Source organism: Cavia porcellus, unplaced genomic scaffold (assembly GCF_034190915.1).
Source record: "Cavia porcellus strain 051 isolate PalLab524CR breed Dunkin Hartley unplaced genomic scaffold, mCavPor4.1 scaffold_8, whole genome shotgun sequence".
NCBI classification, from domain to species: domain Eukaryota; kingdom Metazoa; phylum Chordata; class Mammalia; order Rodentia; family Caviidae; genus Cavia; species Cavia porcellus.
Window position 1 is genome coordinate 86,645,029 of NW_026947491.1, and position 15,912 is coordinate 86,660,940.

General features: G+C 39.4%; 1 protein-coding gene across 29 annotated transcripts in view; it reads left to right on the top strand.

Annotated features, from left to right (window-relative positions):
• Positions 1-15,912, top strand: part of LOC106028966 (uncharacterized) — a 129,382-nt gene that overhangs the window by 5,578 nt on the left and 107,892 nt on the right. For 21 of the 29 annotated variants that reach the window (XM_063255361.1, XM_063255366.1, XM_063255367.1 and 18 more), the window contains exons 3-4: positions 1,912-2,048; positions 4,397-15,811. The gene's annotated coding sequence lies outside the window, so the exon portion shown is untranslated. Of the gene's footprint in view, positions 1-1,536; positions 1,610-1,911; positions 2,049-4,396; positions 15,812-15,912 lie in introns of all 29 variants that reach the window. The other 8 variants (XM_063255356.1, XM_063255355.1, XM_063255347.1 and 5 more) reach the window with 4 other exon arrangements.

Sequence of the window (15,912 nt, forward strand, 5' to 3'; positions counted from 1 at the left end):
TAAAAAACCCCTCCCTACTTTTCTCCTCATTCAGGTAACATCATTTGGTGTCCGGAGCATCATAGGAGCTCCCCTTGAGTGCAAACCTCAAGCGGCCTTTTCAGATATTACCAAGTCAAGCAATTTTAACTTTGGAAAGTTTCTAGAGCCTGTGTTAATTGTTCAGAGTTCTATTAAATCAGCATGACTTGAAATTATTTCAAAATGCTGGAATTTAGGACAAGAGACAGTGTGAAAATAAGTCACTGTTTTCTAGGGTTTTCCTTCTTTGTGGAGTTTTTTAAAACACCATGATGCAATCTCTTATTAGTTTGCTTTAAAAAATAACTAAAGCAAACCTGGCTACTTGGGCAAATCTGTTCAGCAGTGAACAGATATGTTCTACATGTCTCATTACCATTAACAGCCATGCATGGCTAACCTCCCCCTACTGCACTGAAGATTTACCCTCCGGCTTTGTAAAGTGATGCAAAAGAGTGAATGTTACAAAGGAATTTCGGAACTATTTTCTGTACTCTGTAGTATACCTATCTCACAATACACACAGTATTTTTTGGGTGACTGATAACCTTTAATGACAACTGGTGTTCATTCCAGAAAAAAAAAAAATCCAAAGGGCTTATATATAAAATGTGTCAGGGAAGACTAGGTCTACTTCTTGGCTTATCTCAGGTACAAGCTGTTTTGCTCTTGTTATTCTAGTCCTTGCCTTTTATTATTATTCAGTGATCAAACGCAAGGTCTTTTGCTGTCTTTCACTCCTTAAAAAATTATAGAATTAATACACAAAGATGAAAGTTAGACACCCACTGTCATCCATAATATACAGGAATTTAAAACTCAAACATGCCCCCTGGATCTTGGGATCCATCCGGGAGAAGGAAACATAAGTTATTTTTCTCTGGGCTTCCTTAATTTTGCATGATTTAGACATCGGTGAGGCACTGTAGATGGGAAATGTTGGAGGGGTGCTTGTAAAAGCAGTGAGGACTAGGAAAAAAGGGGACCAGCAGACTTTAGTCCCCAGGGAACCCAGTCTCCTGGGGTAGCTTCCCAGGAAGAGTGTTTTCATTGTGTCACCCCTCCCCCTGGGCAAAAGACGGGGACCCTTTAGGCTTAGGTGACCCCCATTGCTGTTGGGTGCATACATTTACACTGTTGGTATTTTAAGTAACCCCTATTTCTCTCTTTTTAAACTGGCTGCACTGCTCATGTTGGATGTCAAGGTTTTCTTTTACTTGCTAAGTCTTCCCTGTGCAATCTAATGCTTCATTTCTTCCTAGAAATATAAGATATTTGCATCAAATTCAACCTTTCAGTAATAGTAAAGTCCTCTTTGTAAAAGATGCAGGATTAGTGTCTCCCCTGAGGTCATCTGCACCATCTCCCTTTATTTCTCCTGGGTGATGAGGAGACCTTTCCATCTCACCAAAAAGCACTAGTAAATAAGGAGTTAAAATGAAGGCAGGCTCACTGGTTTGCTGAGATCTGTCAGAGTCTGACTGGCTGGCTACATATCTGTCTCTGGAACAATAGGTACCTGTATTCTGCACGGACGGCTGGGCAGCGCTAGCTCTGGAGAAGGTCTGCCTCTGTCTGCGCTTTCCTGGTGAGAATCCCCAATGACAGTCCTACTTCTCAGTGAAGGAGAAAAAGCCTGTCTAACTCTCCTGATGAAGGACAGAGCTTTGATCATTTTTGTTCAAGCTTGACTTGGCCGGAGGTTTTAGCTTCTTAGTCTCAAGTCAGCAGTCTCTCTGTCTCTCTGTCTTTCTCTCTCTCTCTCTCTCTCTCTCTCTCTCTCTCTCACACACACACACACACACACACACACACACACACACACACTCCTCCCTTTTGCTCCCGCTTATTCTCTTTCTCTCTCCCTCCCTTTCTCATTTCGCCTCCTAGGTTCTGTGCAGGCAGATGAGTGTCACAGCTGTAACTGAGGCACAGAGCAATAAACGTAGCGAGCCAATTTCCAGGACGGCAAGAGGGGGCACCGGAGGTGACAACAATGACAAGCCCGCGCTGCTGACAAGTTTTAGGTAAGAAAATATATAAGCCTCGACGCTCGTATTTCTGCATCGCTGTGGCTGAAACACTGCCGGGAGGCGAGTCTCTTGGTAGGGAAATATTCTGAGAGGACATGGTGCGCGCTGTCACTCGCCTGCTTGCCTGGAAACCTGTGTTCTCGGGGCTTTGTGTTGCTGGAATTATCCTTGGAGGTGAGGTGTAAGCTGGGCTGGCGGAAGAGTGAGCTGCTTTTTTCTGTCTGTGTGGTGACATTTATCATGCTGTTTAAATTTATATCTGGAGAAAATTCTGTTTGATGATAGTTAGCAATGTTTTGTGCAATGGGAAACATATGGCCAGGCAGAATTGAAGCAACGCTCTTTCATTCTCAATTTGTCATTATTTTTGCATTCAACTGTACTGAGGTCAGGGGGTTTTAAAAATTAATGAGATTCCCTGTGGAGTTCAAATAGTAATATGTACGTGAGCTGCCACAGAAAGATAAGATTAAGCGGGTGTATTTATACCGTAGATTCTGCAGTGTTAATTTGCACGCATTCCCTTTGAAATAGAGGGAATGAACAATAGTTTATGAGAGTCGATGTGATTTGGGAGGCGAGTCCTTAATTTTTTTTTTTTTTTTTAATGACCAGGAGACATTGGGTCTGAATTAGACTGTCCGGGGTGAGCACTTTGTGTGGGAAATTACTAAAACTTCACAGCCATCATTGTTATGACAATGGAGAGTATCCCGTACTTTCGAGGAAATGACAGAGTGAGGCACACGCTAAAACAATCTGGAAATGCATTTTCATTTTAAGTAATATGCAAAAATAAGCCAGCATGTATTACAGGTGAAAAATTGCTGTCATGAACAAAGAAGCAAGGGGACACATAGATGACAATTCTTTGTCACAAAAATGAGCCCGGGGCACGGATCTAAGAGGTTAAGTAATTTCTATGTCCTCAATGCCCCACAAAGGGAGTGTAGTGGGATGAGTTCCAGGCATTTAAAAAATGCACCAAAAACTTTCATTCCCACAATTTAAAGACATTGTTTATGTTCCTGATACTACACACTGTTTAAATGAGGGAGACTGAGAAAGCACGCTGAATATACAGTAATGGGGCTAAAGATGTTTTTTATCTGGCTTCCCCATTTACAAGCCCCATTCAGGGCTTCCTGTGATATATTGTTATGTAAATACTGTGCAGCCAGGGAAAGCCGTACTATGGAGATTCAATTTACTTTGAAAGTTGTTCATTATAGCAGGGATGAATGTTATTTATTTGATGCGATTCAAAGGCTGGAAATGACTTTTTCATTGTGGCACCTTTTGTCATGGGTGCGGGGTGATCTAATCTTTTTAATTTTGGCTTTCACACCAGTGGAGATGAAAAGAGATCTGAACTCATTTATCAGTTGCTAGGTCCTTCTGGAGGCCCAAGTTCTGTTCCTGGTTGCTATGGCCAGTCTGACCTCAATCTCTGTGGTTTGGGGGACTTAAGCTGTCTTTTTTTTTTTTTTTTTTAATTGAGGAGCATGTACCTTGATTTATGTCCAAAATTGTGGTTGAACGTCTTTGTCTGCGAGTGATAAATGGGGCCGAACAATTCATCAGTTCTTACAAGTAAACACTGCTGTCCCACTAAAAATATGTTTTGTTCTGAGTTAATGGTATGGAACAAGGCATTCTCCACAAGCAGCTATCTTCCATTGTGGAGGGCCACGGAAACTTGGAGCAAAGTGGAGGAAATTGGCATTCATTTTGTCATCCATTAGCATTTCATTTGGAATTCGGAGGCCGCCTCTGCTCTGTCTAGGTGGACTGAGGATGGTAGGGTAAGCGTTTCCCTTCCTCACCTTCTGCCTAGCTGGGGCTGCCTCTGCAGCCGGCCCTCTCCAAGCCTGCAGTGGGGAGAAGGGAGCCAGCACTTAGGAGTCAGGAGTAGTTTCTCTCTGAAGGTGTTGCCTCTGCCTTGCCAAGCGCTGGGGCACTCCCATGCAGCTGGGACCGGGACCTTGGCATCTCCAGACCCGGCTGGATCGTGGAGGGAAAGTTGTGTCCGATACTGGTGACTCCCAGAAATGCTCTGTGTGCCTGTGTGCGCGCTGCTCCAGGGTCCCCGACCTCCTCGCGTGCTAGAGCCTTGTTAGGGGCTGCGGTGATTAAGGGGCGCTCAGCAGATGCGCCCTGGTACACTCCCCATCCCCTTCAAAACTGCTAATTGATGGATATTGCAGGGAGCAGACACTCTGCTAATAAGGCGATGATGACAAAATAGGTATCAGGAAAGGCGTTTATTGCTTATAAGCACCAACTGCGGCTTTGTAGGGTGGTTCTTTTTAAGTAATATGCTAATGGTTTTTATTCTAAAGCGGCCAGCACTGAGTATCTTCAGAACCCTGGGAACCATCAGAAGTGACACCCTCTTCGAATTGAAAGGTAAAAAATTCAACATTTTTTAAGGTACAATCTTCAGACCATGTCATGTACTCCTTGCTAGCACCGCTAGAAAACTGCCTCCTAAATGTGACTGTTAAAATATGAATTATTTTTTAATATGAAAGGTGTAAAGAGAATAGCTGAGAGGATTTTATTGTTAAGGCTTCTTCAAAAGATTCACTACCTTTTGTTAGCAAAATGCGATCAGGTACTTTACGTGTTTCCTTTTTCAGCCTTGGAAATAAACAGCTTTTATCTCTGTAGAGAAAATGACCATGGGGGGATTCATGTAAACAATCTTTATTTTATGTAGATTTGATTCCCAGAACCAGTAAATTACAAGCTAGGGTTACCTGATGTCAAAGGTCTCTTCTGCCTTAAAAATACTTCATAAAGTGCTAGTTTTCGGGAAGAATGCCCAGGGATGTCTTTATTATTATAATTTCAGTGATTGGCTAATGCTTATCTTTCTTTAGTTAAGCAACAGTCAATAGTTCTATGTTCCTGGGTGTAAGTAAAAATTGTGGCTGGAATTAATTTTTAAATAATTCATTATTTAAAGTTTTTTTTTTTTTTTCCTAGACTAACACATCCAGGCTTTGTTAAGTGGGGTTTTGCAGAGTTTAACTCGTAGTTCCCACCCTACGCATTCTCCCTTCAGGTCTTCTTGAAGGTAACATTTGCTGAGCGGTTAATTTCACAATAAATATTTAATTCTAGGTATCTGAAGACAAATGCTCCCTGGTATGTATCTGTATGTATATGGACATATTTTAATAGAAAATACCTTCTAAATTTCACGTCTTGCTTTGCTCAGCTGTTATTTCCAAGGACTTAAGTGAATATTGAATAGCGTTCCATTCCCCGAAATGATTAAATTCACTCTGAAGAATCTGGGGAAAAGGCCTATAATGACATTTTGATGACTTTCATTTTAAGGTGTAATAGAAATTGAGTAAAATATTTTAATAGCTATTCTCTTAATATCTCATTCCAAATACAATGTTTTTATTGCTCATTCTAGCTTACAATTTTCTAGTGCTAATAATGGTGCCTGGTAATTGTTTCTTATATGGAAGTCATTTTAGCCTTATGTAAAAGTTATTTCAGAAGAGTCTTCAGGCATTTATCTCAGCTCAAACAATTGCATTTTAATTCTTGAGATCTAACAGTATTTCCAGATTGCTTCGACTTTAATTTGGTCTAGCATTTCCTGAGGATAATTAGTTGTTTCTTAAAGAAAGGACTACATGATATGATGACTTGTAGTTTAAAAAAGAGAACCAAAATGGTACACAAGCAAGAGGAGCTTGAGAAACAGAAGGAATAAATACCACGCACTATCACAAAACTGATTTTACGTTGCTTTCCAGATGCAAACTATTTTTTAAAATTTAAAATTGAACTAAGTAATAAAAGAAATCCTGCATGTAAATGTACAGCCATTGTAACTATTTGTATTGAATAGATAAATGCAGACAGATAACTTGATATGCTTGTGCCTGAGGTTACCAGAAACACCACTGCACCTCGCTTCTTCCAGGAGAGGTACACACAAGCAAAGCTAATCACACAGCTTTTAAATAATAAAATCTTTGGGGAACTGCAGTTGTGACATATTAGATCAATTTTCATGTAAATCAAAATGAAATTCTTACATCAATTTTCTGTGCAAGTTACACCAAGCCAATAGCTTCCAAAGTGCATTGTTCAAAATGGTAATTAGAAAAATATTTCATGCAATTTAAAATAATTAAAGTGAGTATTTAAAGTCAGAATACAATACAGACTACATATCACTGAATTAACATGCCATTACTGCAGTGTTCCTAAGAATAAAATGAAGCTCATGTATTTGATTATTCCCTTCTAATATTTGAAAATATCGCAAAGTTTGCTTTATGTCTGTAATTAATATACCTTTCCAAATACCACTGTCACAGACCAAAAGGTTACTGATAGTTTATTTCTGCTTACCATAATTTTGGTTTTTGTCTTTTTGGTATGCCATTATTGTTTTCTGGAAAACTGTGCTGATGCTAACGCTAACCTGTCTGACCTATTTGTCTGAGTTTGGGAGAGGATCTCAAAACTTATTTGATTAGAATTTGGGTGAAACATCAAGATCTTGAATGTTATCTAAGGGATTATTAATAGGTGGATTTTTCCAGTAGCTGTTAATTCTTTGTAAAATTTAATAAAAGCTTTATTTGAGCTATCTTTTATTTTCCACGACTTCATCCAGGTTACTTTAGAGAGTTAACTGGCAGGGGAGGAGCCTTCTGAGGTAGCTCACAAAGATATCACCCCCAAGCAGCTGTCCCAGCACATTGCAAAGGGCACATGATCGCATTCATTTACAGGTTTCATATTTAATCATTGTTGTGATCCAGCAGCAAATTTTAATTTGCATTGCCATCATTTGGGTAGCTTTTTAAAAATGATACCAGAATATTGGAGAAATAAGGGTTGTTAAAAATCTCACACATTTGTGTCACTCACTAATAATTATTCAGACTTCCAAATGTGAAAATTGTATTTGTCTAAGGATGCTTGTGATCTCTTTTTATAGAGATGGTCTATATATACTTGTAATGACCTCAAATTCATCTAAGGTATTAGACTTCATGATTCTCTGATGCTACACCAGTGTGCAAAACTTTTTGCTTCATTAATAACTCTAAGACATACATTTATGTCTTAATGTTTCTTGACAGTATTTAGCCACAGCATACTTCCTTTGTATAAATCCATGAATTTCTTACATTTTTCTGGCAATTGAGTTCACAGTTCAAATGCATGTACTGAAATATACCATTAGAATTGGGTTCCCTTAAAGGCAGAAACATAAAGTCACATTCAGGGGTTGGAGCATATGGTGTCCAGTTAATTATAACAGCCTTAAGATTTTTAACATAGTTTACTGCAGATATCTTTAAAATGTTGAATTTCCAGGAAGTATTTGAAGAATTCAGATTGCCAAATAGGAAATTAAAACACAGAAATCAAATACCTTATTTTTTAAAAAAGTCTCTTGTATGGATTTAGCAGTTGTTCACTCATTCAACAAACATTCATTCAGTGCCTACCATGTGCCAGAAAAGTATTCTTGTGACTCTTAGTAGACACTAGGGATTCAATATCCAATAATATTAGCCTGATTTTGCATATTTTAGAAATTTCACTAGTTTTACGTACATCATCAATCAGCTCCTAAACTTGTCATTTTGAATCTTGTGTATCTCCTCTTTACCCTTAAGACTTAAAATTATATGTATAATTAATAGGGCTTAAAATGTATATATATATATAATTAATATATATCAGTTTAGAAGAATATGGATCAGAAGAATATGGATCAGATAAGCCAGAACATGCTTTAGAGAGTTATTTTGCAGAAATGCATTTAAATGTGTTGTCTAAATAAATCCATTCCCCTCCATTATTCAGGCCCACAAGGCAGCAGACATTAAACAGGTTATTCTGTTTTTACCTCTTTCTTTCAATGCTTCCCAAACTGTTTAAGGATTTCTAATTAGAGTTATTAATGGCTAACATTGTTTTCTACAGACTAGACAGTGTCTAAGGCCTTCATGGCTGTTTCCTAGTTGCCTCTTCTCAGTCACCTTATCAGAAAGGTCCCATCACGGTCCTGTGTGCAGATGAGGAAACTGAGACTTTGAAAAGTTCAGTAACTTCTTCAAAGTCACAAAGCTAGGAAGCAGCTACGATGAGTGAAATCTTAAGCACTTTAGGTTCTGTTAATTTTCTAGTCACTCAATAAATACCACTGATTCTCCGTGATGTTCTAGGTTTGCTCTAGATTCCTGATATAAAGTTGTAGCCACAATAGGGTTTAAAGCCCTTAGATTTACTGTCTTTAGAACCAAGGTCTGGCGTAACTACCGGGATGCTTTGATTTTCCTGTTCCCCTCTGCCTCCAGGGATCTCCAGAGCTAATAAAGTACAATTACTACGTGGCAAACCTTTTTAGGTCTTTTATCATTTGAGCTCAGTCTTTCTAACTGCACCATTGCCTGTCACTAAACACAAACTCTGTACTGGAAGGCTAATTTTCTCACTACCCCCATGAAGTTTGTTTTGGATTTTCTTGGATCGTTCCTGCATTAAAAACAAGTTTGCCCTGGCTTTCTCAAAGTCTCTACCCTCAGGCAATCTGAGTAAAAGCAAGCCTGTCTTTGGAACAAAATCCTAAATAGTCTTCTATTTGCATGGATCAGTTGATCCACGACATTTGCAACAACTGAGACAGTTGGAGGCTAGATGTAGCTTCACAGGTTCTTGTGTCTGTGTTTGTGGATGTGTCCAGCTGGCAGGTTGGCGTGGAGCTCAGGGGGCTGGCAGTGAACTAAGGCAGGGAAGAAAGAGGGAGTAAGACTGGACAGTTTGGGAGCAGAGGTCCACTGCCTAGCACGGTGCCTGGCATTAGGGGTGACAGCTAGTACACACTTGAGACGAGGAAGAGAAGAGGAAAGAAGGAAACAGAGGAGGATAGCTAAAGAGAAGGGTGCAGGAGAACATGAAACAGTTCTCCTGACTCCATAACCCAAGGCCTCCAAAGATCTTTAGATATTTATATTCAGGTTAGAGATCCTGTTTCAGAATATATATATATATTCTGACTTTCAAGTATGCTTTTGCCTTTTAATAGAGTAAGTTGTCCCTTGATGGAAAAGGTGTCACTTTTGCCAATATTCATACATTATTTTTGAAATAAAGCAAACTGCTGGTGTTTTGAAAATCAAATCCCAAGGTGTTCATGTTTGTTTTTCCACATTCAGGCCCACAATCCAACAGGCACCTAGCTGGTTTCCTCTACCCAAGAAAAGCCATTTCCTTATCCATTATAAAGTTTTCTTAGTTAACACTACATGTTGAATTTTTAGCAATAAATCCAAATCAACCTTCACATATCTAGTGTGAGTCTCCTCTATTAACGAGCAGCTTTCAAAGTTAATTTTATTTATGTTTTTTTAAAGTTTACTAAAAATTGTAGTCTTGAGATTGCAAGGTACATAGATGGATAAAGAGATAATATAGATTCAGATATTTTATCATAGGTATTCAAACCCAAGTTATTAAGACAGAAATTTTACTGCATATGGAGACCCACATGGGTATTTCTTAAAGCAACTACTATATAACAACTTCTGTTATTTTATCAGTAAGAATTAGATTTGCAAAGGTAGAAATGAATATGGGGCTTACCTTGTTATTACTTTGTATATGTGTAGGACATTTTAACTTTCTGGGTAAAGCAAACTGGAAAAGTTGTTTCCTAAACCAGTGAGTGGAACAGGTGTGTGTGCTCTCCAACTTTTGGGGGTTTGCACCTCTGGAGCTGCTCCCACATGCTAGTTGAGATACAGCAAGGATGAAGTTTCGGACACAAGGTTGGAGCCATCCTGCTTTAGATGCAAGGACTCTTCCTGCAGTCTGCATTGTAACAGCAGCAGCTGAGCAGGCCGTGCGAGTTCCAAAAATGAACCGTGCTCCAAACACTTAACTCACGCTGTGTTGATGTCCGTGGATCACAGAGGACGAGCTTGTCTCTCCTCTGACCCCAACTTTCCATGGGCCTTTCATTTTGACACTAATTTCAGGCATGAACCTTGGCACTCAGCTCCAGGGTGTAATTGCTGGTATCTCACTGCCACCTGGGTGCACAAAGAGACCAGCAAACGGAGAGCAAAATTTAGCCCCTGCGATTTGCCCTAAGAACACGCCACAGGCAGTGGGAAAGGGAAATATTTAATCAGCAGTGTTTTCAATGCAATTCCAATCAGCTAAGCTGGTTGAAGATTTTGTTTTCCTCTGAATTAACTGGATGTTGTCTCTTTGTAAAAAGAAAGCCTCTCCCTCTTCAGTTCACCTTAATATACGTTTGGGGGTGTTGGTTATTAATTTGAATGTAGAGTCATGTTCATTTGAATCCATATTGAATACTAATTTGAATGCCTAAGAAAGATACTTATAAATATGCTAAGTTAATAACTTATTTTGGCCAAAAGATTAAAAACACCAAAAGTTTCTAGAGGGTTCTGTTTGGTTGGTTGTCTGGAGACTTAATATGTAAAGGCTGTAAGTGACGCACGAATAATACCATTCCATTTTTAGGACAAGTTGTATGATGATGTTGTTGATCTTTAAAAAAATTCCATTTGGTGACATTTACAAAAATAGTTTCGTGTTAGCAGCTTTTAATTTTAATTTTAAACGAACATTGAGAATGGTAGATCATTTCAGTGACGAGGAAGTTAACCAGAAGGTGCACAGAACGTAGCGGAAATGAGGCACCGATGGTGTTGGAGTTGGTTGTGACTTTCCCTCAGTCCCGGGAGATGGTTTTGACAAGTGAGGGTGTGATACGGTGCAGAATTATCTGTACTTTCAAAACACTAGAAATACTTGAACTCAGAGTCTGAGAGAATTCACTTTAATTCTAATGGCTCGGTGCCATGAAATTCTGTCCACTTGATTTCACCCAGATACCCCCTGGATTTCTAATATTTATGGACATTTTAAGTCCTTCCTCCATTTATCACTTTAATAGTACTATTTGAATTTTTGACTGGGTGAATACAGTTAGATGTGTGGTTACATGTAGTGGTAAATTTCTGATTCTTTCCCATAAATACCCCCCCCCCCCAAAAAAAAACTTTTTTAAAAACAGGATGTCCCTACATGGCTCAGGCTAGCCTTGAGCCACTACATAGCATGTGCTGGCCTTGAACTCACAGAGATCTTCCTGCTTCAGCCTCCTCGAGTGCTGGGATTACAGGCATGCATCACCATGTGCAGTGAAAACAAATGTTTTAAAGAGTTCAGAATTTTTAAATAGTCCAGGGAATTTTATTTTTTTCCACCCCAAGTTGGATAAAATTTGATATAGTATAGAGCCTTTGTAACTGATATCTCTTTGACCTGATATTCGTGATTATTGTCACAAATTTGGAAAAGATTTACAGTCTTTCATTCACTTAACTATTGTACAGTCTGCCACTCAGCATATTTATGTCATCCAACCAGAGTTGCTAACGCACTGTAAAGAATTTTATAAAGAAACAATGTGATCTTTCCCTCATTAACCATAACATAAGCGGAGAGAGAAAAAGAACCATAAAGAACTAATTGGATAGTGTGGTGAAATTACTATCAGCAATTATCTTCAGTACCATGAAGGGAAAAGTTATTTCCTCACGCGCAGAAAGCAATATTAATAATCAAATATAGCTTTTAAGCTCAAAATATGGTTCAGATTATTTGTTATGTGAACCAAACAAAGAATATTTAAAATAAAAGCTAGCTCTCCAAAATGGATTTTAGGATATTCAGTTGATTTCATCAGCAAAACCACAAGATTTTTATTCCATGAGAACTTTTAGACCATTTGGCTCTGTTGCACTTTTAATAATTAAACAATGAAAACTTACAAAGACCTCCCTTTGTTAAAGATTGCAACAAAATGTGAGTGGATGTGTGTTGGACCTGGAAGGTTACGGGAATTTATTATTGCCTTAATTATGCTTCCTGATATTCTTCTAAAATTTGTACATTAACTCAACATAAATGAAGGTATGGATAACTGCACGTATGCTTAAATGTATAGGATTGACAACCATGTTACTAAGTTTTTGCTGGGTAGTTGAACAGAACTGTGTGCAGTCTTGCTGTTTGAATTCCCACTTTATATGCTCCACTTTTGTGTCTTGAACAACTATTTGTAAAAGGACAGTATATAAACATCAACTAGTGATTTCATACTGTTTATTTTTTCTCTGAACATATGTATTATTTCTACCCATTTTCTGTTTTGTTTAGTCTTCCTTTAAATAAAATTTTAAAAAAATAAAATAAAATTTGTACATTAATATAAGAAAAGTGATTTTAAAATAGCATTGTTGCTTATGCATCTATCTTTTGAAATACTTCAATTTCCTCACTGTCTTGAGAAGATGAGCTAGTACATTTTACATGATGGAAAAAGTTTCAAACTGTATTATGTGGTAGCCGGGCGTGGTGGTACATGCCTGTAATCCCAGCACTTAGGAGGCTGAGGCAGAAGGATTGCTATGAGTTTGAGGCCAACCTGGATTACATAGTAAGTTCAAGGCCAATTTCAACTACCTAATGTGACCCTTTCTCAAAAAACAAATATTTAATTTTCATGGGTATACAAAGCCTGTACTTCATTCTCTGGCATAAAAAAATATTATGCCACTTAGCCACACAGATAAGAAACATCGTTCCAAATAAAATCTAACATTAAGCAAAGAGCTTTGGGATTGATTCGATTCTCATTTTCTAGCTTGAATATAACATTTTAAGGCTGTAAATAAAAACAATAATTTTGTAGGCATGTTTTTGTCATCATTTTCCAAGAAAGCCAGACTTTAACCAGCCAAATATTTTTTGAAATTTCACTTCAATTTAAACCTCTGCCCTTAGTTACTCATGTTGAAAAGCAAAAGCCCAGTGATGGCTTAACTTTTCTCATTTTTACCTTGTAGTGTTTGTCTTTTGTAGAGAGCAGAGTTTCTGGTTATTTCTGAGACCTCTGCCCAGGCAGGGAAGAATTTGGTAGAAAATGCACATGCATCCCTCCCTCCCTCCTCCTATGGGCAGCTCGTGGCATTTTCTAAGCAGGGAAGGATGGATGTCCTTCCTGTGAAGACAGGGAGAGGCTAACTCTCCCGAGACGGACCATCCTCTTACAGGAAGGGACTTGCACTGGACTCCCCTGGGAGAATCAGGCAGAAGGACACTTAGGGGGGGTCCCCTGGGAGCCCAAGTGGCAGCAGTCTCTCTAGGATCTGGCACTCATGTCTCCCAGTGTCTTTGGGAGGGAGAACTTCCTCCCGTGTAAGCAGGCAGTGGTCGCAGAGTCAGGATGGGCCTCCTCCCTGAAATTCTGCGCCACTCCCCAGTAAGGGGCACCCCTCCCTGTGGTCCCCCAGCTGCACTACACTTTGACAGCCTTTGCAGGAGGCACCTCTGAGCTCCAAACAGCATGAGAGGGTGGCAGGGAAGTTCTTCAACGGGATCCCTGTGCCTGCCGTCCCACTCCCCAGCCAGAGAGGAGGAACAGGAAGACAGGAGGCTAAGACGCATTATTTCTGACCTGTCTCCAACAGTGTACGTTTAGGCTTCCACTGTTTGCAAACAAGAGAAACAAAACAAAAACTTGAGAAGATGAAAGTATTAAACATTGGGGAGCATGGTATACGATCAAATTTGTAAATGAGAAGAGATAAAATTTGGGGGAAAAATCAATTGTTTGATTGTATACTCATCTCTTTCACAGTTTTCCTCTCACTTGCTAGCTCACACTGCCCGGCATCTCTTTCAAATTTAGATTTAGGGGCTGGAGTTTAGCTCAGCAGCACAAGCACCTGCCAAGCGCAAGGTCATGAGTTCAAGCCCCAGCACACACACACAAAAAAGTTTTAGTTTGGTACCCCGGAAGGCCATGATTTAGAGGGGGTTTCCTGGCATATTTTGCTCTCAGCAGATGGCACGCCTCCTTGGGTATATCTCCAGTGTCTCTTCCATAACCATTTAACTTGGACGTCAATTATTCACCACCAGTGAGGTCTTTGCCCCAATAATGTAGCCAAAATGTTTTGGATAATGGTGCTTTTAAATGGTACTTCCTAGGCTTCATCTTGAAATATTTAAATATAAAATCCAGGTTATAGCCCTCCAGCAAAGTCCAGGGGCACAGAGCCATTTTCTTGGATCTCTGGTGAATTCATTTCTCCTCAGTAATTAATGAGTTTCAGGTTTTCAGGTGCATGTTCATTTTTCTAGGCTACATTGACTTGTTACAGCTTCTGCCACTTTTACATTGGAGTTTGGAGCCCCGTGATTGGAGGGTCTCCAGTGGTTTGTGAGAAGCTAATATTCCGAGACCTGCGCACACACTCTGAATAAGGTGGTGCCATTTGAGGATCTTCTCAGCTGGTGTCTGCTTTCCTCGTTCATTTCAGGGCTCAGAAGTAGCAAACTTTATGTCAAGCAGAGTACAGGATCCGGAATCAAACCAAATTATATTAAATGATCAGCCCTTACTATTTTTTTTTTTTTTGAGACGACGTTTTGCTACATAGTTGAGGCTAGTCTTGATCTCATTGCATAACGCACACTAGCCTCAAATTCAGCGATTCTTCTGCCTCAGCCTCCTGAGTGCTGAGATTACAGCTGTGCCCCACATGCTTGTCACTCAGCCCTACGATTACTGTGGGCAAAATGCTTTGTACATTTGAAACATATTTTCTTTTTTGAAACAAGGACCCTAATACCTCTAATATTTTTGAGCTGCTTCCCATATGTCTGGCATCATAACCACGAGGATGATAAGGAAATTCTTAATATTAAACCATTTACTATAGAAGTCTGGAGCAGTAAAGAAAGCCTACCCCCAAATACTGAAGTAGTGAGTCCTCTTGTGTTTTGGTTCTTTTATTTCAATATAATTTGTTCTTAGAAAAGGACTGACAGGATCAAGAGGTGTGTGCATAATACAGTTAGTTTTCAAAACAGCCTTTAGTGTAGCCTTGCAGGATGGGATTAGAGTAATGTTAATTCCATAGTATTAAACTATATTTCACCTGCAATGCTGCATTGCATGCTGGTGCTGTTTGAGGGTGCTCTTTGTAAGTGAAGTGGCTGTGGGTTGCTGTATGCTGTGAGAGTTGCTTTGTGCTTTTTGAGGCTGTAGACGGTGCTTTCAACCTGTTGCATGTAGCTCCTTCTCAGTAAAGATTCGGGATAAACACTTGTTTTCTGGAACCAAATGCTAGACTACAGGGCAAGTTTTATACCTTAGATGAGAAGTGGATGCCATTGGCAGAAGGGCTTGACATTTTCAGGGAGTGGTTTCATTGCTTTAAAGAATTTTCTGTTTGTCATTTGTAGGACTGTTGATAATGAAAAAAAATATGAATGATTTATGTGGAAATGAAATCTTCATTCTATTGCGGCTTTATCTGCTGCTCCTTTCCAAGACTTTCGTAACTTCACCTTCTTCTCCTACCTCGTCTGCAGCCCCTGAAGTCTGTGGGATGCCTGCGTGTGTGCAGAAACTCAGAAATAGCACAGTTTCTTTTTTCCTTTCTTTCTTTTGTGTGCTCTCTGGAGCTCACCCATGCATGATGTTCCAGTTGACTTCAAAGGCAAGTTTATGGTTGGATTAGCTTCACAGGACAGACAGCAAGGTAAGAAACAGGCTTAGTGCTTTCAGGACTCACTGGGGAGCAGACGAGGCCAAGCTACGCGGTTGTGGTTACCACGATGAATTGGTCACTCATGTCCTCAGGGAAGAACAGGTAAATTTGCATAATTCTTTGTATTTTTACTCTTATTATTAGATTTTCTACATTTTAAAAACTATGACTGGACACTACACCAAAAGATTTATAGCGTAATT